Raw genomic sequence first — 26,894 nt, 5'->3', positions numbered from 1 at the left:
ACCTTGGCCTCTTCCCCACCGACCCAGCAGATCCTGATTACAAGGGGAAGAGGAAGTCCCCACACACAGAGGGGAGTGCCCCTCACACCCGGACACCCTCCCCTAGGCGCAGTCAGACTGAGACCCCCACCCGCAAGTCCCCCCAGAGCCGGAAGAGCAAGACCCCACCGCCACCATGCAGCTTCAAGGCAAAGTCTGCATCCTCCATCCCGCAGGCCACCACTCCAGAGGTTCCCCCGCAACTCCCTGCCCCGGGTTCCCCCACCCACAGATACACCACCCCCAAAATGCTGAGGCCCTCCCCCCTACCACTTGCTCTTCCACACCTGGTCAAACGGTTAGTGCCACTGATGTGGAGACCGTGTCCCCCCCCTCTGTCCTGCCGACCTCACCTGCACCCCATTCCGCTCACATGGATTTAGGCACTGCAGTGGAGTCCACGACCACCCCATCTGACTTGTGCCCCACAGTTGTGACTGCACCCCACTTCAGTCAGCTCCACTGAAGTTGCAAGTGTCTCGCCTGCATCCACCACCTCTTCACTGCCTCCTTCTGCTGCGCCCTGATCCTGTCCCTGCGGTGCCTGGCCTGCCCCCATTTTTCTCAATTTAGTAGTCCTAAATCTAAACTTAGGACTACTAAATTGAGAAAAATCCTAATTTTAAGACTTTCGGTATTCACAGAAGGCATTTAGGAGTCCTAAAGTTAGGACTCCTAACTTCTGTGAATACCGAAATGAGTAAGTGCCTTCTGTGAATACCAAAATGAGTAAGTGCCTTCTGTGAATACCAAAATGGTAGTAAGTTTAGGATTTTGTCTTAAGTTAGTTCTGTGAATCGGGCCCCAAGTGTTCTGCTGACATGAGTGAGATGTGCTGTGAATATGTTTGGCACAGCTGGGCTTCCACAGGAGTTGGGTCCCCTCAAGTAAGTGTGTTGTCCCGTGACATAGCCTGGGCTCATGGTGTGTGTTGTATGAGCATGTGTCCACATCCCTTTTCATACACAGGCAGTGTCCCCTTGATATGCTCCTGTTGTTGATGCTTGCTGAGTGGTACTGTGTTCATCCCACTACTTTGCCATGGGCTATCAGATGTGTGGGTGCATGACACACTACTGTTAATTGGTGTTTCATCATTGGGATTTGTCAGTTCTGAGTGGTGATGATGTTGTCAGACACAGATGGGACACAGTCAGGGTTCCCAAAGGCACTTGTTTATTCGTAATATCATGTAGTTGTCCCTAGGTTGTACCTTTCAGTGATTGAGACATGTGTATGTGTGTATGTGACTGCTCCCACTTGTCGGGTTCAGGGCTGCAATGTTGGCAGGTGTCAGCATGTGTGCCTTGTGGTTCTCCTTGGCTTCTGCATTGTCTTGTGACTGTGGCAGGTATTCTGAAGGTTACGTGAGCTTTTATGTCATGGCCATGTACCGCATGCTCTGCAGTATGTCTGTCATTCACCAGGGTTGTAGGCTGTCCTTGTGTGATGAGTCTGTGCACCTTAGTTCCTCCCAACATTCCTGTGTTAGTCATGGGTGCATGTGCAATCTCACCTTTCCATGTGGGCTTCACAGATGCACATTGTTGCAGTTCAGGGTGTGTGGTGTTGAGGGTGGACTGATGTAAATGTTTACATGGATGGGCCCCTAGCTCCAGTTTCACAGTTTGTACGACATCTACCTTTGTCATCACAGTGGAGGTGTTATGCATGCTTGTGTCACCCCAATGTCTGGTCCCTGGGGGTAGTGCTGTTGTGTGTCAGTCTCTTGCTGTGTTAGTTTGTGTTCATTTCAGCCTGTGTCACATGTGTCTGTTGTGCTCCCTCTCATCTCACAATGCCTGATTGCCCAAGATGGTTTACTTTTGTATGGCACTGTGTCCACATCTGTGTCACTGTGGTTTAGCCCCCCTCATGTGTTGTGTAGTTATCTGGGGATACTGAGACACACACACATGTTGTGTCAGATGTGCAGTGTGAGGTTGCCTGTTTGTGTTTGTGCATCTGCATCAGTGCATTGTTATTGCTGTTGTGGGCCTTTGTCTGGATGCTGTTTCTGTGATTTTCCCTGCTGTCCCTGTGAGTCATATCGCATCATTGTGCACATTCATCCTGGTTGTTAATATGCCTGGGCGGTAAATTCAGTTCCGTTCGCGGAATTTGCGAAATTTGGGTAATTTTGCAGCCCACGGAGAACGCGGAATTGCTCAAAATCTGCGTTCCGCAGCTTTGCGGAATTTTTTGCTTGTTTGCGTTCTCAAAATGCGTGTTCGCGAGATTTTTCCCCCCGAGCACGCAAATGGCGTTCGCGAACAGGAAAAAAGCATCGCGAACAAGCAATTCCGCGTGTTCGCGGAATTTCTGCATGCTCGCGGAGATTTTTTACCGTTTTCGCTGAGTTTTGCGTAGCACAACTTTGCAAATTCCGCCCACCTCTAGTTGTTAGGTGCCATTGCTGGCATGGAATGGGAGTTTGTGAGCTGACACCTACAGTTTACACAGGTTGTTTTGATTAGTGTGTCTATTTTCGACATGTGCGTATGCTTTGTGATGGTCACTTCTGCTCTTGTGTCATTGTACACTGTATGCATTGTCAGGCCCCATGGGTTGTGCTTGTCTGCACATGGCCGAGAGTGTGTTAGGTTTTCACATCACTGTTAGCCTCACCACATCTCTGTGGGTATGGGACACAACCACTAGTTTGCTCCAGAAGTGTTTAATGTGTTGGGAGCAGGGATCATACATGCTGTTTGTTATTTGCAGCTTTGACCATGATGACACTTACCTTTTGGTCACTGTGATGAGGGGGGGTTTAGACCCCATCACCACAATGCTCAACGTCTGCTGCAGTTTGGAACCCCACACTTAACTTTTGTTCTACCCAGTGAGGGGGTGTTCTTTTTACATTGACACACTTCTATAGTGATGCTTGCCTTGTGTAGGGCACACTCATTTGTTGGTCACACATGTGCTGTTAGTTACATTGTATGTTCGAAGTCATAATCACTGTTGTGGACATTTGTCACAGACTACACACTGTTGTCATGATGTTAGAGGGGATGAATTTGGCTGACATACCTAATGTTGGAGTATGATGGATGTGTGGCGCATCACCTGTCCTATGAGTGGGGGTGGCAGGGGTGATGGGCAACAGGTTCCCTATGGGTGGGGGTGGCAGGGGGGATGGGCAACAGGTCCCCTATGGCTGGGGGTGGCAGAGGTGATGGGCAACATGAGCCCTACGGGTGGGGGTAGCAGGGGTGATGGGCAACAGGTCCCCTATGGGTGGTAGTGGCAGGGGGGATGGGCAACAGGTCCCCTATGGCTGGGGGTGGCAGGGGTGATGGGCAACATATGCCCTATGAGTGGGGGTGGCAGGGGTGATGGGCAAAAGGTCCCCTATGGGTGGGGGTGGCAGGGTGGATGGGCAACAGGTCCCCTATGGCTGGGGTGGCAGGGGTGATGGCCAACATATGCCCTATGAGTGGGGGTGGCAGGGGGGATGGGCAACAGGTTCCCCATGGCTGGGGGTGGCAGGGGTGATGGGCAACATATGCCCTATGTGTGGGGGTGGCAGGGGTGATAGGCAACAGGTCCCCTATGGCAGGGTGGCAGGGGTGATGGGCAACATATGCCCTATGAGTGGGGGTGACAGGGGCGATGGGCAACAGGTCTCCTATGGCTGGGGGTGGCAGGGGTGATGGGCAACATATGCCCTTTGAGTGGGGGTGGCAGGGGTGAAGGGCAACAGGTCCCCTATGGCTGGGTGTTGCAGGGGGATGGGCAACAGGTTCCCAATGGCTGGGGGTGGCAGGGGTGATGGGCAACATATGCCCTATGTTGGGGGTGGCAGGGGTGATGGGCAACATGTCCCCTATGGCTGGGGGTGGCAGGGGTGCTGGACATGCAACCCCTATGGTGGCCTGTTGTTAGTGGCCAGGATGTGGATCCCCTGTGTGTGTGTACCATTTTGCGGGTACGTGTCGTTTGTTTGTGTGGTAGGTTCCTAATCCGGTCATAGATGTAGAGTACTGGTATGACCTGCGCGATGGGATTCATGATGTGTTCGCGTTGTACACGCTGCTTGTTGCTCCGTCTCGTACCCGCTGCAAGCTGGTCTGTCTCGTAGCCGTGGATTGAGTTGTTGCGCGAATCGCAGCTGATATGCTTGTTTTCCGGATGCTGTGACGTGCCGTACGTGGCGACTCGTCCGGCGCGTAGGAAGTACGCATCGTACTTGTCAGGGCAGACACTGCTGTGGATACTGCTTCCAGCCGACTCGGTTCGGCGTTTGGAGTTACGGCTCGGACGGAGAATGGAGCTTGAATCACAGCCTACGAGTCGGTCGTGTTTTTGGCAGTTATGCGCATCATACTTCATCTACAGGACGGACCGGCTATGGGTACGTGTCGGTCGCACGGTAAGGCTACGGACAGCTCTCGGAGAGCCGTCCGACCCGGATCCGAATCGACCCCTAGGCGTTGCATTTTAATTAACAGATATGCCCACATAATAGAGTCAGTATCATCTACCTATTTTCTGCTGTAATTCAGAAAGGTGAGCTTTTTAAAGAATATTTAAAAACACAGTGTTGTTATTTTATGTCATCTATGAAGACAGTCCTGAGGTTTAGGTGATTAGACCATCAAATCCACTCCAAAATCACATATTTAAATGAATTATGGTCTGACTCATCTGGTTGCTACTAAAAGGGAGGCATGACATCTATAGCAATGGCCTACAGAAATAAAGAAGTTGCTGAGCATAGGTGACTGTGTGTGCTTGTGTGTGGAAGTCAGGGGAAGTAGGCATAGGTGTGTTGCATGAAGGGTGCTTTCAGGAGGAAAGTTTCTAGGTAGAAGCTCTGTGTAAGGAGGTAGTGTTTAATGGATATTAGAGAGGGTACACTGCAGATCCCAACCATAAACTGTGCACGTCTCTCTCACACTTTTTCATACATCACTCTGCTGAGAGGTGTGTCCCACAACACAATAACTGCATCTCAGAGGATATCGTGCACAACATGGAAACACTTTCCACATAGGATCAAAACAAAGACATCACCCTTTTAAGTACACATCTTACTCGATATAGGATGTTTCCTATGTAGGTGAGTCCTTTAGCGCCCCACGAAGGGACAATAAGTGCTATATAAATGCTATGATACAATAGGAAATGTGTGTGCATTGGGTTGAGTTGGGTTGGGCACTAGCCTGGTCCAGGCAGAAAAGCTGTAGAGTGTGAGAGTTTGGTGACCTGGGTGGAGGGTGTGTGTGTAGGGGGTGATCTTTGTAGAGGGTTTGTGTGTTGGCATACATGAAGACAGTCTGTCTGAAAGCAAATAGAGCAGAGAGCATAAAGGGTAGAATGACAGATTATGGGGGTGTTCTGTATAATTTTTCTCTAAGAGGCAAGGCTGTAGGGATATGGCAATGGATAGTAGAGGGTGTGTATGAGGATGGACTGGATGGTCTGGCTGTGAGGGCTTCTTGAAAGAGCATCTGTATATTGTACCAGGACAAAGAGTTGTGTGAGGGCACTTGTTACCATGTGGATATTGTCATGCAGAGTACAAAGGCATATTTAATGGACTAAGTGCTGTAATGACCATAGAAGTGTTCACTGTCAGCATGGTCTTGGCTGTGTTTTCGTTTGTGTAATATAATATCAAGAGCAAAAATATCAAATGCACAAATATCACCAAAAAACATCGAGAATCAAAATATTGTGTTTAAATATTGTGGCCCAGATTTATCAACATACAGACAACACAAAGGCTTCAGTAATATTTACAAAACCAAGCAAGGGATGATTTGTGCCACCATGTGTGACTTTATAAAGAAATGTAATGGAACTCAGCTGTTTGTGCTACGTTATGTTACATTTCAACTTGGGAGACAGTCCATGGGTGGACATGGGTGTTCCTAGTCATCCATCGATGGATTATGGTGCATTCTCAGATTTACTAAAGCTAGTAAAACTGGAAATGTGTCAAAATGCTAAGCCTTCTAGTGGCGTAACAAAGGCAAATACCTTTATTTCTCCTCATTATTTCCTCTTTCCATGAGAGCTTCTGCAGCACACATAGAAAGAGGAAAATGCCTCTAAAGATTGTTTTTGTGCAGGAAGGTGCCTCTACTATGCAGAAAGGTTGGTGCAAAGGTGCCTGTGTTGGTGCTACGCAGCACACAGTGCTTGGACGCAAGGAGAGTGCAGAAATGGTCCTTATTTTTGTAAATATGGAGCATTTCTGCGCTCTCTCTTTCATGCAGAGCAACAAATGCATGAAGGATTAGTAAATATGCCTTGCTGTATGTAAACTAAATAATATTGAGACAAAACTATTGTGGTCCAAAATATTGTTAAGAAATGGGTACGTTTATCGACTGTACTATATACAGCGTTATATTTAATTTACACATTTACGTGAAAAATAATTTAAAAATGTAAAACATTTGTATAAAATAAATTGAAATATATCCTCAAAAAACATAAAAATTAAACATGATTAAACATAATTTATAAAAAAAACTATTATTATTAATAACAATAGGGAAAAACAGTAAACATACATGTAGCAAAAACATATAGCATAACATAAATTATTTAATTTGATTTAATACAATAAAAAAAAAACAATAACAATTCTAGCTGAGCAGTGGTAGGGACTTTGAAGGAGGCAGATCTACTGTTCCTACTCCTGTCTAAGCAACAGTAGGTAAACGGTTTGACTTTAGTTTGATCAGATTTACAATTCCCACTCCAATCTAAGCAACAGCAGGCAGAGTGTAGGACTTTGGAGGGGTTAGATTCACAATTCCTACTCGTCATAATGAGCAATCATATAATTAAATAATGCAATTTATTAGTTAAATAAATTGATCAACTAATTGAAAATCAACATATAATTTAAATAATAATCAATCAATATTTAACATAATTGCTAATTAAAAATTAAAATACATTAAAAATGTGATATGAATTAAAATCAATAATTTACATTTTAAAAATACTTCCCACTCTAAGCCCCTACAAACGCAACAACCCACTAATAATAAACAATTTCTAAATAAATGTAAAAACTGTATTTGATTTCAAAACTCACAAACTATACTAATACAAAGCAAAAATAAAATTACAAAATTTTATTAGCATTAAATATATACTGTTTTTCAAACTCATAAAAAAAATTACACAACTATTACCTAAAATATAAAAAAGCCAAGAAACAAAAAACCCAATAAATACATATTATAATTTACAAAAAAAAATTATATTATTGCATTAAATATGATATAAAAGAACTCATATTAACACACATAATAACGATAACATAAATTAACACAAAATGAATAAATACACTGATCAACCATTTAACAAATAATTATCAATTAAAATCAATAATTTACATTTTTCAAAACTTCCCATGCTATTTACCTACAAATCCAACCACCTGCTACTAAATTTTAAATGTGTAATAACATTAAAAATACATTTACTTGAAAGTTCACAAAATATATCACAAATAAAACTAATTCAAACTTATATTTTATACAACTATACTACATGAATTAAATACATGAACTATATTATACACATCTATGAAAAATACACTAAGGGGGGTCATTAGTATAGCGGGCGGATCGCCATCGCCCGTATGGCGGTGGCGATCCGCCCTCTCACAAATTCCCCCCGCCACATTACCATGGCAGGGGCACCCCGGCGGACGGGAAGACCGTCTGCCGGTTTTCCGCCGGTAGGCAATCCGCCCAATTGCCTACCTGGCGGAAAAGCATTTCATATGGTGGCGGTGTCTGGTAGACACCGCCATCCATATTTTCAATGCATGCGGGGACTTGCTTTTCGGTGGCGGCAACGTCGCCCTGGAAAGGCACCCAGTTTTTGACATTGGGAGCCCGTAGCGGGCCCCCAGGGATTCTGGGGGGTGCACAGTGGGGGTACCTATGGTACCCCCTACATTTCATTACATTACATTTCAGTGCCTGTCACGTTGTGCATTGTAATGCACAACCTGCCTTTGTGGCATTGCGGTGGGTGGTGCTCTCTGCAATGTTGAAGATGCGCCATGCACCCGCCAGTGTGGCGGGCGCATACTAATCAGGAGTGTGGGACCGCCGCACCCTCAGCGGGCAGTCCCGTTTCCCGAGGGTATACTAATGGGGCCCTAAATATCTAAAAAACAATATTCTTACCTTCGATATTAAGTCCCATGATATTTTAGAGAGCACTATATACTGGACATGATATTTGTGACCCATGATATTTTTGCATCAATAATTTAGTCAGGCCCCTTTATTCATATATATCTATGTATATATTTTTAGACCTGTCATACTTAGGGTGGTCTGCCCCCACACGTTTTGCCTGCTTACCTCCTCTTTTTACTGTATCTTTTTGTTGGCCTTACGACTCTGAGCACTTTACCACTGCTGACTAGTTATAAAGTGCATGTGCTTCTCCCCTAAACATGGCAATGTTTGTGTGTATGCACTTGGTGAGCCGACACTCCTGAATAGACAGTGTCCTGTTTCCCACACAAAGGGCTGATTACCCCTTACTGATAGTCCAGAGTCAGGGCTGGGAAGAAAGGGGGACCCGTGCACTTCAAGGGCCTGCTTTGAAGTCACCTACACTTTGAAGGCACAACTGGGTATAAGGACTGGGCTTCTGACCCTACCAAGACAGTACACTACTGGACCTGTGAAGAACTTTGCCAGGAGTAAAGACTGCTGTGGTATAGGAATTGCCACTCTGCTTGACTGCTGCTTTGGAAGAACTATTTTTCTCCTTTGCTGTGCTGCCCTGCTGATCTCTGCCCAGCCGAGGACAAGGACTGGACCTATCTCACTAGAACCCAGAGTGACTCCAAGGGCTTGCTGGCTTACCTCCTGTTCTGACATCTCACGCCATCAAAGACTTCCTACAACTCTGCAACATCACCTGGATTCTGCCATCTGTGAGTCATGCTCTACAAGTGGTTCCAATCTAGTCCTGGACCCTTGAAAGTGACCTTCTGCTGTACAGAACCATCAAAATCGACACAGTGACGACTTTGCGCTGATCGAAACTGATGCATTGCCCTTTGACGTTGAAGCAGGAGCTGATCAACAACATTGCTTTGTTGGACTGCGCGGCTCTTTGATGTCGCAGTGCCTTCATGGTAAAGGGGTTCATTGACGAAGCCTTCATCGTCTGCATGGGTCGGAACCGAAGCATCAGTCTTCAACATCAACGCTTCCTCCATCCAAGGTACTTTTTCAATGGAAGCTGCTTAAGTCCTGTAGCCATCCTGCTCTCCTTCGCGGTCAGCCTGAGCTTTGGATTTACCCCGGTCCTGCGGGACCTCAAGTAACCCATGAGCTCTATTTGCTTCTAAGAACCACATTGGGATTGAAATCTAAAATTTCATAACTACGTTCTACGTATTGGATTTTTGTCATTTACATCTTGTTTTACTCATAAAAACATATTCTATTGTTCTCCTTGTGTGTAGTTATTTTGTGGTGTTTTATTGTGTTTCTGTGTGTGTGTGTTGCAAAAATAGTTCACACATTGCTTCTTTAGATAAACCTGACTGCTGTGTGGCAAGCTACAAGAGGGTGAGCCCACGTTATCTTTTAGTGTGTATCTAGCTTAACCTGACTGGAGTGGTGGTTCCTTTTTGGACAGGGTGCATACCTCTGCCAATAAGAAACCCCAGTTCTATATCATATGTTTATGTATTTGCACTTTTTGATGTGTTTGGTAATTAAATCGTATCTACGGTCGAAGTGGCTATATGCCGTGAAATCAGCCTGAACAAGCAGTGGGAATTTACATGTATGACTGGAATGCTGGACACTGATTTGGAGAAAAAGTGTGAGAGAGAAATAAACATGTGATATCAACTCCTTAAAACCTTACAGGTATTCCAAGGAGACTCGGACCTGACCAAGTTCCTTGGGTTGCACTTTTTTAAAGTTGTATTCCAGGCCCATCTCATGCAGCTCATGAGGAATATCCCAGGTTCTGATATTTAAAGTTGAGGTGGTTGAGACTGCCATTTTCCATTCAGAGAGATTGGACAAGATACAGACTCTGAGATTACAGAATATTAAATGAACAATGAGTAGTCCCTCTGATATTGATGTTCGTGTTACTTATTTCTCAACAAACAACAGGCCAAAAGGGTGTGAGAAAGTGCTGAGTGAATGACAGGTATGTGTGAGAACATAGTGGGACTGAGTCCCCGAGTCCCTGAGGTCCATCTCATCCAGAGCACACAACTGAACTAACTTCAAACAGCCAAGTAATTTCAGAAAAACATTATCATGGTGGCTCTAAAAAGGGCACTTACAAACACAATCCAGGACTGACTGACATGTTGAGAAAAATACAGCTGAAATTGACTAGAGAAAAAAAACAGTCGTCATGGAACATTGCAGGCATCCTGCAAAAGGTATGAGACCGACTTCATAGATTTCTTGGCCATCCATGCAATCCTAGAACTTTAGGTCACCAGAAATGCATCGCAGTGGACAATGCTAGGATACAGCAATTGCACCAAATAAGTTACACAGCTGATTGGCACAAGAGATGTCACATCCAAAACCACTCCAAAACAAGAAACTGGGAAAACCTACATGAAAACTTTCGAATGCGTGACATCTTCCTTTAAGATGACACCATCTTGAGGGTGGTAAATGTGTACATTCTCCAGAGATGGAAAGATGAATATCTCAAACTCAATGCAATTAGAGAGGCCATGAGCAAGAGAGGTAAGAGGGGAAAGTAGAGAAATGATGACAACCAAACTATTGAACAGAAAAAGGCTCTCGACATCCCTTTGATATGCCACAAGCTTCCAAAAAGGGGAGCAAACGAAGGCCTGTTATCTGCTCACAATTCGATTGAAAATTATGACATTCTCATACCAGCCCACAATGCACGAGGAGCCAAGACAGACATTGGATATATTCTTTTTAGGGCCAAAGACTGTGGAAGATTCGAAAACTGCAGGTTAAATTGAAGAATGGAGAGCCACCATAATGCCCTCATTCTGGAAATCAAGAGTAACATATCCAGAGAGCTCACTGAAACACAGATGATGAACAGCTCGTGGGATCTAAGATCCAAGCTCAGGCTGAAATGGAGCGAGATGCTAAAATCTGAATTGAAGGAATGGGAAGAGGATCCTGAATTTAAGAAATTATTTAGAACTTGGAGAACAGATGTTAACTGTACAACAACTGGTTTAAATGTTATAAAAGTCTTCTAGCAACAATAAACACCCTTAGTAATGATACAACGATGCATGAAAATAAGGGAGAAAAAAGAAAGAAGTCGAAAAAAACCTGGTTTGACGAGAAATTGCAAACACAAGTTCCACTCGGAAGCTGCAAGAGATGAAGTAAAAAAAGCAAGGAAATGAGTACAAACTCTAATTAAGGTGAAAAGGGATGAAGCAATTCTAAATAGTATGAACACTCATGGAGAAAGCAGCCTTGGAAACTGAACTTTGCTCTCTCTTGAGGTAAACACTGAAGTCTTAAGAACCAGAAAGAACATTCTTGATGCAAACTTTACCCAAGTGGATTGGATTAACCACTTTAAAATAGTTATAGCTTTGCAGATCACGCTCCTCCCGAATTTAAGCTGTCAATACAATTCATCCGCAAAAAATACATCAGTAGAGGAAAGAGGGAGCAGGAAAGGTAAATATGATCTCATCTTCGGAAAGGAAAAAACAAAGTGTGCCATGAGGTAGTAGGAAAGGGGGAAGAACCAGGCCATAATAGGATTCCATCAGAGGTATTCAAACTGTTCGCTGCATGGTGGGCTGAAATTCTGATTGCAGCATGTAGAGAAATTTCCATCACTGAAGCATGTCTACCCTCCTGGCAGAACAGCATAATAGTTCCACCCTACTAAAAAAGCCCCAGCCTTGACACAAAATTGTACAGGCCTATCAGGCTCATCAGTATCGATTGCAAAATATACTCAAAATTGTTGCTAAGGTCCACAGAGAAATGGATAGCGAAGAAAAGCATCCTAAACCCTATCCAATGAAGTTCCAGGGAGGTCCTACCATGACGACCAAGTATTTGTCTTCTTTCACTTCATCTACTAATATAGATCCCTAATGTAGGGCCCACTTTATTCTGGCTCTAGTTTTTACATCTGGCTTCAACCTCGTATCAAGAAACAAACTGCAGGTAAAACCTGTAAGCATGGGCCGGTCTGGTGGCTTAGTGTACTAATGCGTCCACTGTAGGGGCTGTGCTTGACCTCATGCTCACAAGTTTAAATCGCATCTAGTCCACTCAGACTTTCATCCTTCTGATGTCAAAAAAAGGAGTACGGTCGAGTAACAATAAACATCTGTTATATTTAGCGCAAAGATAACCTTTGGGGTGAACGTGTACTTTACAAATACACATTATGTTATGCTTACTTTCACCAATAAAAATATTATACATTTATCCTTCAAATGAAATTAGTCCAAACCCCAATTGTCTTTTTAGCAGACAGTTCACAATCACAAGTGTGGTTAATTAACCAAGTTTGCCTCATTGGCCCTCTTCTGTTCTTGCTCTACACCAATTATGTCTTCCAGGAAATCATAAAACCATCTCCAAGTGTGTCTGCCAACCAAGGATTCGAGATATCTGCCATTTTGTACGCTGATTAACTGCTCCTTATTGCACGTACACCAAAAGGATTGCAGATAGAACTCACAGAAATGGATGAACATTGACTGGAAAATGGGCTAAATACCCACAAACAGAAAACCAAAGTGATGGTCTTCAGGAAATAGCAGAGGCACAGTAAGATTTTCACCATCGAGACACATGTTTTGACGAAGTGAACAACATTGCTTACCTTGGTCTAATAATAACAAACAATGCAAAATGGACTTCCGTGACTAAAAGACAATTGAGAAATCCGAGGACTCACTGAATGCTAGGCTTATCCACTCATACTGCAACCAGTTCTCAAGACAGGCCGAAAAAGTGATTACACCAAGGCAGAAAGCCATTTCAAGGAGCTGAATTTTGCGAGACGAATGTAACAAAAATTGGACTGCACGAAAGAAGATTCTGTAAAACTGTACTCATGCTACCAGCATGTTTCCCCACTGTAGCCCTATAATGAGACATTGGATACAACTCAATTTCAAATAGATACCAAATGGCTCCAATCAAATACGGGTTGAAAATATATTAACGCCAGACAGAAAAAACCTGGCGGACAAAGCTTGGAAGGGACATTTCCCCCGGTACAGGTAATCGGCCTGGGATAAAGAAGTTCAACACCATGGACTTCCACTAACAACTACTATACCAAATCTGAGTCTGGTGCCCAAAAACAGGATTATCCAAAGATTTTCAAAACTTTTGCCTCACCTGAAATCTAAGCACAAATCACTGGGGAAAGTCCACACTGCCAGGTCAGTCTATATATTCTGATGTTTCTTTGCATGTGCAGGCTGTCTTGTTTATCCTGACAAACCCCATGGAGAGGAAATTATACGGGTTGGCCAGAAGTGGAGCCCTCCCACTGATGACATTGCTTATGAAAGGAAATCTTGCAAACTGTGACACTACGAAACACTAAAAGGAAGAACAATCAAACGCTGCTTTGTCAAAGGACATGTAGAGACTTAGAGGAAAAAACATTTTCTACCTCCTCAGTGACATCTCTGAGAGCACTACCAGACTTATGGGCAGATATCTGGACTATAAAATAACATTTGTTATAGAACATGCAGACCTGAAACGCATACAAGTGGGACTAGAAGTTTCAAAAGTGACATACAAAAAAACTGGAGCTATGAGCGATGCTTAAATAATTTATGGAAAACATTCCATAAATGAACTTTAATTCGACTCTTCACTCGTATTGTTTTCTCTTTTAGGTTTGCTGGTATTATTATGTGAACGTTTTTTGTAGCCCAAAACACCTGTTAATAAGATTTAAAATCAAATTTAAATTCTCTTTTAAGGGCACAACTCTTTATGCTGGATGAGTTTTAGGAGTTTTGATGAAACGCATTTACTCCTTGTGATTCACGAGGGAAGACTGGGTTTGCAGTAATCAAATTCTGTCTCACTTAACTGTAACCACTATAATTGAGTATCATAAAAGATGATGGAGGCTTACTTGCTGCCGAGGCACCATTATATAAAGTGCTTTTATTTGCAGCTTTATAAGGCAAAGGTGACCAAATGGTGGATTTATGAATGATCTTCTGGAAAATAACGGAAATGTTGACTTCAATTCTGTTTATCATGTACCTGCAATTTTCCTTAAGCAAAGTGAAACGTTGACATGATTCATCAGTTAGCTACATACAAAAGATGAACTGTAATATTTAATTGGTTTTAAAGTGCCTAGTAAATAATAGAATATTGGGCACCCAAAATCATAGTGGTTTATCTCGCTGTTTCCTGTGATGTAGTGCTTCTCTGGGTTACCTTTGTCCATCTCAGAGATAAAGGCTTGAACATGTTAGTGTTCTCAAGAGCATGAACTGAGATTATTCATTACATGAAGCAAGACGTAGCTTTCCCTTGTGATCAGAACATCCACTCTACAACTCTTGCATTTGCCACTATGGGCTGCTCTCAGACCAGGACGGTACACCATGGCCAAACCATGCCCTCATTTCCCTACTGAAGTCACTGCCTCAGTCAGGGTGGGGCTGGTTTGCTGTTTTTGGCTTCCAGTCCTGTCCTGCTATCACACTAAAACTTAGGTCACTTAACTCACTTGGGAGAGAGAGCTAAACAGCCTCTGCGGTGCCCTCTACTTCACCATCTCCTTTGGGCATAGCAGTTGGTGAACAAGCATTTGTAGACAAGGTGAGGCAGGAGTGGTAAAGGAGCTTTGAGTTAGGAGGGTCTGAGTAGCAGGTATGTTGTGCATTTGTAGTAGGCTACCTGTGGAGAGGGAGAGCTGAGGGTCTTCACTGAGTGTGGCGGGGTGAACAGTTGGTATTTTTGCTGTTTGCAAATACAAGACAGTGTGTGTAGTGCACCATAGAAAGCCCCTGGGAATAGAGGCCTTGTGTGGGAATGGAGCACTGAGGGTCTTTGTGTGTTGGGGGTGGATACATGACTTTTTTTTGGTAGGAGACAGCAGACGTTCTTTGCGTGAATAGAGATGTTGAACCTTTGTCTTTTGGTTCTGGGCAGCAGGGAATGTGATTGTGGTGGGCAGAAAGTTTTCAGAGTTTGCATAACTTACCCCTGGCAAAGCAACCTGATGAGCAATTGAGCATTTGACAAATTAATCTTGGATGCACACTGAATAACACCATGAGCAGCACATTAATCACAGTAAACTGAACGGCACAATTGTGAATTGATTGACGAAATAATTGATAATACTCTCTTCACTGGGATATATTTTACCATGCTTTTGGAGCCTTGGGCTTCCTCAGTGAAACTATGGGCACCACCTATTCCGAACTGTATTAGGTGTAAAGATATTATGAGCAAAGACATATTTTGATGTCATTTGATTTATTTTAGGTACAAACAAGGAAGTGTATCGCTTTTAGAAATATCTGAGTAGTATTTCTACCTTTGATAAATAATTGATATTCTACAATTTGGGATCTGGTTGCAACATTCACATTAAAGCTTTTTCAAAGAAGCTGTTCTAGAGTTTAAGTTGCACAAAGTCCCAGCATGTGAAAAGGTGCAGCCCCTTAGCACAGCGCCAATACATAAGTCTGGCAGTACTGTATTATGGCTGTGCCTACTAATAGAATACGAAGGGCAAACAACTACAATTACTTAGATTAGCCGTTGTACGTGCAGGACAGATGCTTAACCTATAAATGCGGGTTTCTGAAAGCTATTACAAAAATGGCACACAGAGTACTAAGAGACTTAAGTGTCCCTCTTCCACCCCCACTAAAAGGAATAACTCCTGTGTAAAATGGATCCCTGAGGAGGGATTTCAAGCTTAATGTCCAGTTGTTCTCGGCACTAAGGCTTATTGTTCCACTTATTGTGAAGTTGCATCTTGGTAATTGCTGAGAGACCGCCATAGTCCAATGCATTTTCCGGCTAAATACCTCTATTTTAGATGCTTGAACTCCAGAACATGTTTTGTCTAAACAGAGCGATAGAAAATAAATTGCTAGAACTGAGCATGTGTTGAGTGGATTCCAACTGTTCTGCCTCACTCAAGAGAAAAAAAAGTACAGTGTACAGGCCAATCTTCCAATGACAGTCAAATAATTTTTCAGGTCATGGTGATACTCAACATATTCATAACAATATTATCAAACCATTGGCATAAATATATATATTTCAAAGGACAATATGTAGAGACAAAATCATCACGGTATGGTACAAATGTTAACTATGCGCAAACAATTGTGCAAATAATTAACAGTTAAACTGGAAAGTCAGCCATGTCTGAAGTCACTATAGCTATCTCCTATTTTTATTTTTGTTTGTCTGTCAAGTAAAAATTGCACTTTTATACTGGGATATGGCCAGCAGCTCCACCAACAATACATTTTTTCGTAAGCCATAACAAAAGTAATCTGTGATATTGGATATATGGCAAGGTGCAATAATACTGTGTCTTTTTTGTCTTCTGAGAATCTGCAGATTTAGGTAAGAAGATAAGGTAAGTTGACTTTCTGTTTATTTACTGTTACACACATCTCACGCACACACCCAGTGACTGATTTATAAAAATACGTATGCCTTCTACTTGGATAGTGTGTTAGAAGGACAGTTATAGCCAGTAGCAGAGATGGCGTCTCCGTGGATGACTGCTGCCCAGGCCCTAACTCTGGTTATGGAGGGAAGCTCTGAGGTAGGGTCAAAGACTGAGACAGCAGATACTAAGACATCATCTGAGGCAGAGGAAAATTAGCAGAATCAGTCAGCGGAGTTCCATCTGATGACTCATCTTCCAGCAATTCTGAGGGATATGATGATGGCAGTTGTGCTGTCGCTTCATATGCACAGTCTGTGCATCGACCAACCTAGAGAACAGGCATGTGCGGCGGCAATCACAGATGGAGTGCTCTCTTGGTAGCCCCCCTAATTCAGTTCAGCCCCAAATTCTGCCTTTCAATGGTGATGCTGGTGTAAAGTCGATACAGCCAATCTTTTGCCAATTGTCTCAGTCCATCTCTTATTGGATGTTGACTTCCTTGAGCAAATTGTGCAGCAAACAAATTTGCGTACCATACAATTTCTGAGGAAACATGGAGGCAGTCAATGGGTCTCATTTCAGGGCACACAAGCAGACTCAAACTTCGTCTGAGGTGTTGAAGATATGTTTGGGCCTGACGCTCAAAATGGGGGGGGGGGGGGGTTAGTGCAGAAACCAACCTTGCAGTCATATTGGTCTTCCCACTGTACATGAACAGAGATTGTTTCTTGCTATTGCAGCGTATGTTGCATTTTAATGACAATTCTGCTACATTGCCCCACGTCCATCCAGACCATGACAGGTTGTTCAAAATTTGGCCCATCGCAAAACATTTGGCTACCAGGTTTCCAAAGATGTATGCTCCTGGAAAGAAAATAGCCATTGATGAGTCCCTGATCCTCTATAAAAGGCAGCTGCTGCCTGTTCAGGCAGTGTATTGAGATAAAAAGAGCTGTACATGCTGTGTGAGAGCTCTACTGGCTATGTGTACAGCTTAAAAGTGTATACAGGGAAGGACTCCACTCTAAACCCTGTAAGGTGCCCTCCCATGCTAGGAGTCACAGGAAAGATAGTATGGGAGCTTGTCTAGCTACTGCTTCATAAAGGTTGTAACCTTTATGTGGACAATATCTATACAGGAGTAGAGCTGTTCAGCGAGCTGTACAAAGCTGGCACTGTGGCATGCGATACATTCCGTCCTTGCTGCAAAGGATTTCTACAGAACCTTGTTTGTAAGAAGCTCCAGAAATGCCTGAGCATTGTGTTACGTTCCAACGAACTGCTAGCAGTCAAGTTCTCAGATAGGTGTGATGTGTACATGCTCACTACAATTCATGATGAGAGCTCTTCCCAATCACAGTTTGGGGTTAGATGGCCGAATTTCACAAGCCCTCCTTTATACTTGATTACAACAAGTACATGGGCAAAATGGATAAAAATCACCAGGTACTTCAGCCATACAATGCGAGTCGTAAAACTCGCACTTGGTATAAGAAAGTGTTTACCCACCTGATCCAGATGGCGACATACAATGCGTATGTTGTTTATCATCGGACAACCACAGGAAGACTTATGTCTTTCCTTGACTTTCAGATGTCCATTATTAAAAGTCTTACTGCTACAGAAACAGCAGCCTTCACTTCATATGCTTTGGAGAACACAATGCAAAGGTGTCATTTTCCAGAGTAATCCCTTTACCTCTACGGGACCGTCTAAGGAACCAAGCGGCCCGTTTCGCATTGTTGACTTTCTGTAGGAATACTCTTGTATGTGTACAAAGATACAAAGGTGCAACTTTTCTGAATAATTTGTTTACCCCCCCCCCCCCCCCCCCCCTCGGAACTGTCCGACTAACCAAGCAGCCCAGTTTACATTGTAGACTCTGTCTTGAAGTATTCTTGCACGTATTGCTTACAGGATGACTTATTGATGGTCCCAAGATTCCACGGTTTCTAGGGAAGGTTAGTAGGACAACTTTTGTTCTGATGAGACCCGAAGACTAACTACAGGGCAAATTGTCGATCTCCCCTCCCTAAGTTGCCTTACATGAACAGATATGTTTGATATAAAATCCGATACAACCTTGGGATCTGTTGAGTGTCTTTTGTTCTTTGTTTTTGTATAAATACTTGTGCAGTATCTGAGCAATGCGATGTCTGCAAACATTTGGATATATAATGAAACATATATTGCCCTTATACTTAAGATGTGAAAACAATCATCATACAAGATAGTATGCCCTGTACCTTTTTCAATAACATTGGACAGGACACAAGTTACTAATTGAGTTTTCAAACTTTTAAAGTAAAAGTAGAGGTTTCAGTGAATGAGTCCCACAGGACATTTGTTTGGCTTATTTCTTTAGGGAACTTAGGCAGTATTCCCTTGCATGTTTGCCTCAATTTAGACAGTTTGAGTAATGAGGCCTTGGAGGCATACTCAGACACCCCCAACTCTCATCCACAAACTGGAAGGAATTGGATTTAGCACATTGAGTGTGCGGAAGGTGCATGAAAGACATGAGCTTTTGATGGAAGGTGTTAGTATAGGTTCTCTCGGCAAGAATACAGGATTAGTCTGGATGCTGAGGAGGGCAGAGACATGAGCGGGTAAGAAAAGCTTGGGGTAGGCGTGCTTTCACAGGGATATTGTATAGGTAGAAGTCATAAAGATACACATGTCATCACTTCATCTTCACCTACGATTCAAACCCAATGGCGCCACACTTTCCCGATACTGAATTACTCCCTCACCATCCCAACACTCACACACCTTGTACCTGAAACAGCTTCTCTGACTCCCCATCCACAGATCTTTTTAAACTCCTGAAACAGACATTCAAAGCCTAACACAGCACTGGTCCAGCATACCTGAATACTGCCTCAGCTTTCAGAAACCTTCCAGACACGTTTGCCCAGCATGTGCAGCACCACAACAAGGAGAATAGACTACTCTTTTTTGGCTCCAAAAAGACTTTTTGACCCCTCTACACATATGCACCATCTCTAAAATTAGTACATTCTGCACAAATCTGGACACTTGGCTCTTCGACTAAGTTACTCCATGAATCAGCCCTGAATGCTCCCGCATTGGCGACAGGATACCCTCTCAGTGATAGTGCGTTTTACAAAAAATTCATAACATTACAAAGAACTCTGCACCCAATGCTACATGTATGGGCAAAATGTTTGTCCTGCTTGGCATGTTCATCCTCTGTCAGAACTTAGTATAGGTTTAGTTTACTGTACAACATGCATTACAGTCACATCACTGCAATTAACAGTGGACGTGACATATGCTACGTTCTCACTGACTAGCCTGTGTGTCAAAAACTACAATTCTTAATAGTTTATTGGATTTTCTTAAGGGAACTTCGGCAATATTCCCCAGCATGTTTTCCTTCATTTCAAAGGTAAATATACTCACTCAGTTCTAGGAATGAAGCCTCTGAGGCATTCTTTGACACTTGTAACTTCCATCCACAAACTGGAAGGAGTTGGATTTACCAAACTGAGTGCGCTAAAGACGCCTGTATGACATGTCTTCCTGAGCCTCATTTGGTCGTTATGAGAGCTAATAGTAAAGGTTCACTAGGAATGAGTTCAGTAATGTTCAGAATTGAGGCAGTTACTTGACAGGTGGTATACATGTAGTCAAACTGTTTTTTTCATTTGTGAAGGTTGTGGATGCATCAACTGTCAGCATGTCTAGACATAAATGGGGATTTCGTCCTGTGGCGTATGAATGTGATGGGCCCTTGCATGGCGGCGTTATGTTAATATGAGTGCACTGATGTGTTGGATTTAGCCTATGGCCAGCAGTATGAAAGTTTTGTGTGTGGTGTGTGAATGGACCATAACGTAGTTGAGGCCTTGACTTGGCTTTATGGCTCCCCTTCAACAGTCTTGATTTCAATGTATTTGTGTTTTGAAGCTTGTATTTCTGGAGTTGCTAAAACCAACCAGAATAAGTGGTGGATTCCCATAAAAATATTTGAACTAGATTTTTATCTGTGGTGGTAGGGATACTCCATCGCAATGGCAACAGACTATCCTTATCAGGAAGATAATGAGATGGTCGCCCGATATACATGTGGACGGAGCATCGGTGTAACCGTGGAGCCACACCTCTATCTGTTGCATGGTTGCACCGCTCCCATGTCCCATCTAAGTAAGGGCATCTGTGGCTAACCTCTGTGTCCACCCACATAATTTAGATGTGCAGACTTTCACCACCTGGACAACCATGGTGGTAAGGGGCAGTGATAGCGGGCTAATGCCACCCTTGCCATGGGAGATAACTCCTATTATGAGAGAGGCATTTTTCTTTCAAACAAAAATTCCGGCTATAGGATATTGTTTTTAAAAAGTACAAAATAAATAGGACGACAGCTCCGTCATGTTGATGGAGTAGTGCGTGAAATGTAAAAAGACATTAACAGGAACCGCCGTTTCCTGGGCTCCTGTTAATGTTTTGGAACTGACCGCCAGCTTGGCGGTTATTTCTAAATTTGACGGGTGGAGTATTCTCAGCATCGCAGGTGCTAGGTCCTCTGCCAGGACAATGGAGTCTTCTTTGTCAGCCAAAATGTAAATATGGACATTACTAAGAACTCTTTTTTTTGTCCAATGTGTGTAGCTGTGGGTTTTGGGCCCTGGCCCTGCCGGCACCTAAGTAAACCTACACATTTTTTAACACTAGACAACTAGGCGAGCCCAAGGGTGTTTGACTTGCAAGGCTCTAACTAGGTAATTTTACTCAGAAGCCCTTGCAAACATCAAACTTTGATAATAAACACACATTTTCATCACATTTCTGTGATGGAAAGAGATGGAATCTGCAGAGAGCCACAGATTTTGTACCGCCCGGAGTTCCCACATGTCTCCCGATAAGAACATTACCCAACTTGTGTGGGAGGGCCAGGATAAGATGACACAAAAGGCCCTGAATGGCTATGTTGATCGATAAGCAATAGGGGTGGGTGCTCAATTTAGGGCCGTGCTGTGCGCCACCCATGAACACCTACAAACCACAGACAATTTTTTAAACTAGACAACCAGTGGAGTTCAGGGTGGTGTGCCTTGAATCAATTGCATGAGGTTTGTTTTACTCACAATGTTCTGCAACCTCTAACTCTGCCTGAAATCAGACCTTTTCCTTCAACTTCTGCAATGGAAACGTTCAGAATCCACAGGAATCCAAACAATTCCTACCACTCTGCATTACTCCACTTGTGCCAATAAAAATGCTGCCCCTCTTGTGAGGCTGGGCCTAGTGCGCTACAGGAACAACTCAGACCAACATTAATGGAAGCCCTCGACAGAGCACTCCCATGGACCTTGGTTTGATCCTATTCAGTCACAGGCACTAAGTCTCGTCACACAAGTGAGGTGCCATTTTTATCGTTAGACTTGGGGAATGCTGGGTAGATGAGAGTTCATATTTCTCCACAGATTCCAGAACTTTCCATCACAGAACTGTGAGGAAAATTAGTTTTTCTAATTCAAACTTTCAAGGGATTCTGTGTAAAGAAAAACCTAGTGAGAGCAATGTAAACCTCACTAGGATACCCCTAGATGTCTAGTGTTCATAAATGCACAGTTATGCTAGCTTTCCCTAGGTGCCGGCTGAGCTAGGGTCAAAATCTACAGCTACACATTGGGGGAAAAAAGGGTCAGTTTTCATTGGAAAAATGTGTTGCGTCCATGTAGTGTTTTGGCCTGTTTCCTGCTGTGGGCACTAGGTCTGTCCACACAAGTGAGGTACAATTTTAACAGGAGACTTGTGGGAATGCTGGGTAGATCGAGGTTTGTGGCTGTCCACAGATTCCAGAGCTTTCCATCACAGAAATGTAAGGAAAATGTGTTTTTTTAATCAAAGTTTGAGGTTTGCAAGGGATTCTGGGTAAACATCCGGGTGAAAGCCAAGCAAATCAGCCCACCCTAGATACCCCAAGGTTTCCCAAGGTGCTGGCTAAGATAGGTTTTAAAACCTACAGCTACCCATTTTGTAAAATAATGGTCAGTCTTAAGTGGAAAATGTGATGTATTCACGTTGCGTTTTGGGCCTTTTCCTGTCAAAAGTACTAGGCCTAGGCGCACAAGTGAGGTACCATTTTTAATGGGAGACTAGGAGTAATGCCAATTGAAAGGTAGTTTGAGGCTCCCTGCAGATTACAGAACTTTCCATCACAGAAACGTGAAGGAAATGTGTTTTTCTAATTTTAACTAACTTTGAGGTTTGCTAGGGGATCTGGGTAAAAAAAAACTGGTAAAATCTATACGAGTCACCACACCCTAGTTAACCCTAGGTGTCTAGTTTGCAAAAATGTAAAGGTTTACCAGGTTTCCCTAGGTGCCGAATGAGCTATGGTCCAACATCTAGAGCTACACACATTGGAAAGAAAGGTTCAGTTTTCAGTGAAAAAATGTGATGCATCCATGTCATGTATTGGATCATTTCCTCTCGCAGGCGTCAAGCCTATCCAACCAAGTGATGTACCATTTTTATTGGTAAACTTGTAGAAGCATAGGATAGTAAAACATTTGTAATTACCAAATGGATTTCACTGCATTTGTTCCTTTCAAATGTTAATCAGTGCATAAGAAAGAAGACATTTTGAAACATTCCCTCTAAATCACACGCTAGTATGATTACCCACAAATTTAGAGATGTACAGATAATCACAGCTCCTAAACTCCATATCTTGTCTTCATTTGAGAAATACATAGGTTTACTTGATACTTACTTTTCACTTTACCTCTTTCACTATATGAATTGGCCAATACTCAGTACTCAATGAAAAACCACTGTATGGCGCAGCTCAGTTATTGGCTCTAGGTACCTTGGTTGCTTGGAAAACCTACAAACCCTATATATCTCAACCACTATAAGAGTCGGTTAGACATAATGGTATATTGTTATTTAAATCCACGATTGTGACAAAAAGTTACAGATGAAAACTTTAGCAGTAAAGGCTGTTTTTTCCTACTCATTTTCAAAATTTCTTTAGTTCAACAGTTACTTTCCTTGGGAAAACCTTGAGGGATCTACACATATGACCCCTTGCTGAATTTAGAATATTGTATACTCTTCAGAAATCTGTAGTTTTCCTGGATCACCCATGGGTTTCACACTGGTTTCCGCCACAAACTGGAAGTAGGGATTCTAGAGCACAAACATTTTTTAATGGGCTACTTCGTCGAAAAATGCAAAACCTGTGGTACAGAATTAGTTTTTTCAGCTCTGCATGTTCCTAAAAGCTGGGAAAATGGTGACTTTTAGTACATCAAAACGTTTGTTGATGCCATTTTTAAGAAACAAAATAGACACTTTTATCTGGAGCACTTTTTCCCTGTTTTTCTCTGAAACTCAACATTTTGCTATATCTTCTCTCTTTTCTTGGTCCTCTCCCGGAAAATCCACAAACCCGGGGTACTTTTAGAATCCACTGGATATTGAAAATAAGCATTGGCATAGCCAATAGGCCTTGCTTTATGAACCTCAGAAGTATTTAGCCAGAGTTATTGGTTTTAAATGTTTAAATCTAAAGCGCGGGGTAGTGTGCTGCCCAAGTGGTATTTCTCTACTTCTGTCATTGCATTCAGATACATGATACATCAAGTAACATTACACATACAACAAGCCAGGACTATTGGCTTTGACAATTGGTTTTAGTTACATAAGACAAATAAGCAACAATTTTGGCTTTGTTGTATAAAATATTGAAAATTGTAATTTCTGAAATGCACGACGGGTGTGTGGATTATGCACAGTACCGTAACCAAGCAGGGATGAGGTTTATCTTTCTAACAAACTGTTTTCTAGCAGAGCAAGGTAAAATAAACCGGGAGCAGAGGGGAGCATGCATCTATTTGAGACTAGTTAAGCTGGGAAACTATCGTTTTTGAACACCTGCTTATGTAAGGACACAAAAAGCAATTAGGAGTAGAACATAAGTATTATCGTTAGCTCTTGGCACAGCTTAATGTGTGGCCAGCTGAGATATCCAGCTGATAGAGAGCGACTAATCATTTCAGTTTTGTCACCTAGTTTGGGAACAGTCTCAGTTGGTTCACAAGCGTCTTTGTGTTTGCCGAGGGGATGAGCCTGGAGTTTAAAGGTGATTGGATTTGTAAAAGAAAATAGTCACGTAGTAGAATATGGCTAGGCAGGAGGGACAATAATTTGCATTTAGATTAATGAGCTAATAATTAGCATATTAATAAAGTGTATTCAACAGAATTCTTTTCTAAAAATAGTGTAGGCATACCCACGCATGTCTATGTAGAACTCAGTAGCAAGAAAACATGTACCCACATTTTACGGTGATCCGGATGCCTTACTTCCGCCTTCCACACCACCCACAGTCCTGGCTTCTAACCACATCTAATAACAAAACAAGATCGCAAAGGTGAAGAATGCACAAAAGCCATATTTTGCTCCTCATTTTTGCATGATGGCATATGGTTCTGTGCGGAAGTGCTATAGAAAGTTTACCTAATTCCCAAACATCCCTCAGCTGTTAATTCGTGGAAAATGCTTGCAATTGAGTCAGAAGCACCTTACTTAAAGCACATGTGCAAAGTATGCCCCAGGTTCAAAGAAAACACTGTCACTTTAACCCACGCATTCCCTAAAATATTGAAGAATGGAAAAGTTTACGAGAGTGGGGAGGGGGAAAACATATCAAACCTCCAAAAGCAAGTAGCGAACAGAGGAGCTTGATGGGGGTGCGGGTGTGCAAAAAAATATCAAACTTCCATTAGCAAGTATAAACAAGCATTTGCAATGCAATAGGTCTCGCATTTGCGAGAGTTTCAGCTATTGGCATTGTAAATGACAACGCCTTTTATTTATGTGTTTTGAAAACTTGCAAACGGTGTGTAAATACGCACTTTGTACTTATAGAAGCAAGGCTGGCAGTAAAAGAGGCGCAGTAACTGCCAGCCTTGCTTCTCATAAGCAAGGACTATAAACACCGCTTGCACTTTTTCAAAACACATAAATAAAAAGCCTTGCCACTAGCTCAAACTCTCACAAATGCGAGACCTATTGCATTGCAAATGCTTGTTCTGTATGATTTTCACGAGATGAATTATTAATATTTTTTTTTATGTAAAATGTTTTAGAGCTGGTTGAAAAATGGGTGTAAGAAAATGATTCACATGAACTAATACCCTCTTCTACCCTTGGGATAGCTTCATACTTCCTAGACAGTCCACAGAGTGGGCGCTATAAAGTATAATTTTCCATGCCTCTCAAGTATCTTTTACCCTTCAAAGCTGCATTCTATTTTTGGACCATTCGTCTGTGTTCTGACCCATGTTTAATCTAGTTCCTCCATTGTTCTACATGGGTCCTCCTGTTCCCCTTGGTGTTATGTTCCCCTGGGTGTGTTTTTTGGCGTCCTGCAGTTTCCCAGTCGTTCTTTAGTTTGTGAGATGCCCAATTTTTATTGCTGTCCTTCATCTTTTGTGATGACACTCAGTACTGGCAATACTACATCTCTCCGACTTTCCAACTAAGTCAGCTTTTTGGGTCTTAGGATCTCTGTTGATGACAGTAGAACCAGCTCAAGAGGAATACTTTATATACTCGCAGCAACCGGGCTAATCCAACCTCAGGGAGCTATCGAAAGTCATTACAGCTGACTCAAATTTTGCGCTGATAAACAAGCTTGTATTCTGAGGTGTTAGTGAGAAATGTTTTTCACCTCATACAAAACCAGCCTTGACCAAGCTGGTAGGTCTGGATTTAATGAGGTAAATGATGCTAACATAGGCGTGTACAGAGTGTGTTGGCTTTGTCAGTGCTGTGGAAAAAAGTAGCAACGAATGACTTTCTATATATCATGTACATAGGCGATAAATAATTAAATGTCACAATATGATGAATGAGTATACTTTTCAGTTGCTAAGTAGTCGCTTGCGCTTTCCTAGAGGGTGGATTGATGCACCATACTTTCATTTAAGTGAGGAGAGAGAGAATTATTTTACTGTGGGGAGCCAAGCACACAGTATGTATAGTTCATAAGGCTTACAGACAGTTGTACTCTCAAGCCAGACCTAAACAACTACCAAAACCAAAGGCAAGCACCTTCTATTGAGCGGAGTCTGCAGAGAGGGCAAGAGCTGAATGGGTCACTAATATAAATATACTATCCTTGAGCCTGGCTGAGGGAACCTTCACCTTCGTTGGTGCTATAT

This window comes from Triturus cristatus, chromosome 3_1, assembly GCF_964204655.1.
Source record: "Triturus cristatus chromosome 3_1, aTriCri1.1, whole genome shotgun sequence".
In the NCBI taxonomy this organism is placed as follows: domain Eukaryota; kingdom Metazoa; phylum Chordata; class Amphibia; order Caudata; family Salamandridae; genus Triturus; species Triturus cristatus.
Note: the sequence above shows the minus strand (reverse complement) of the source record.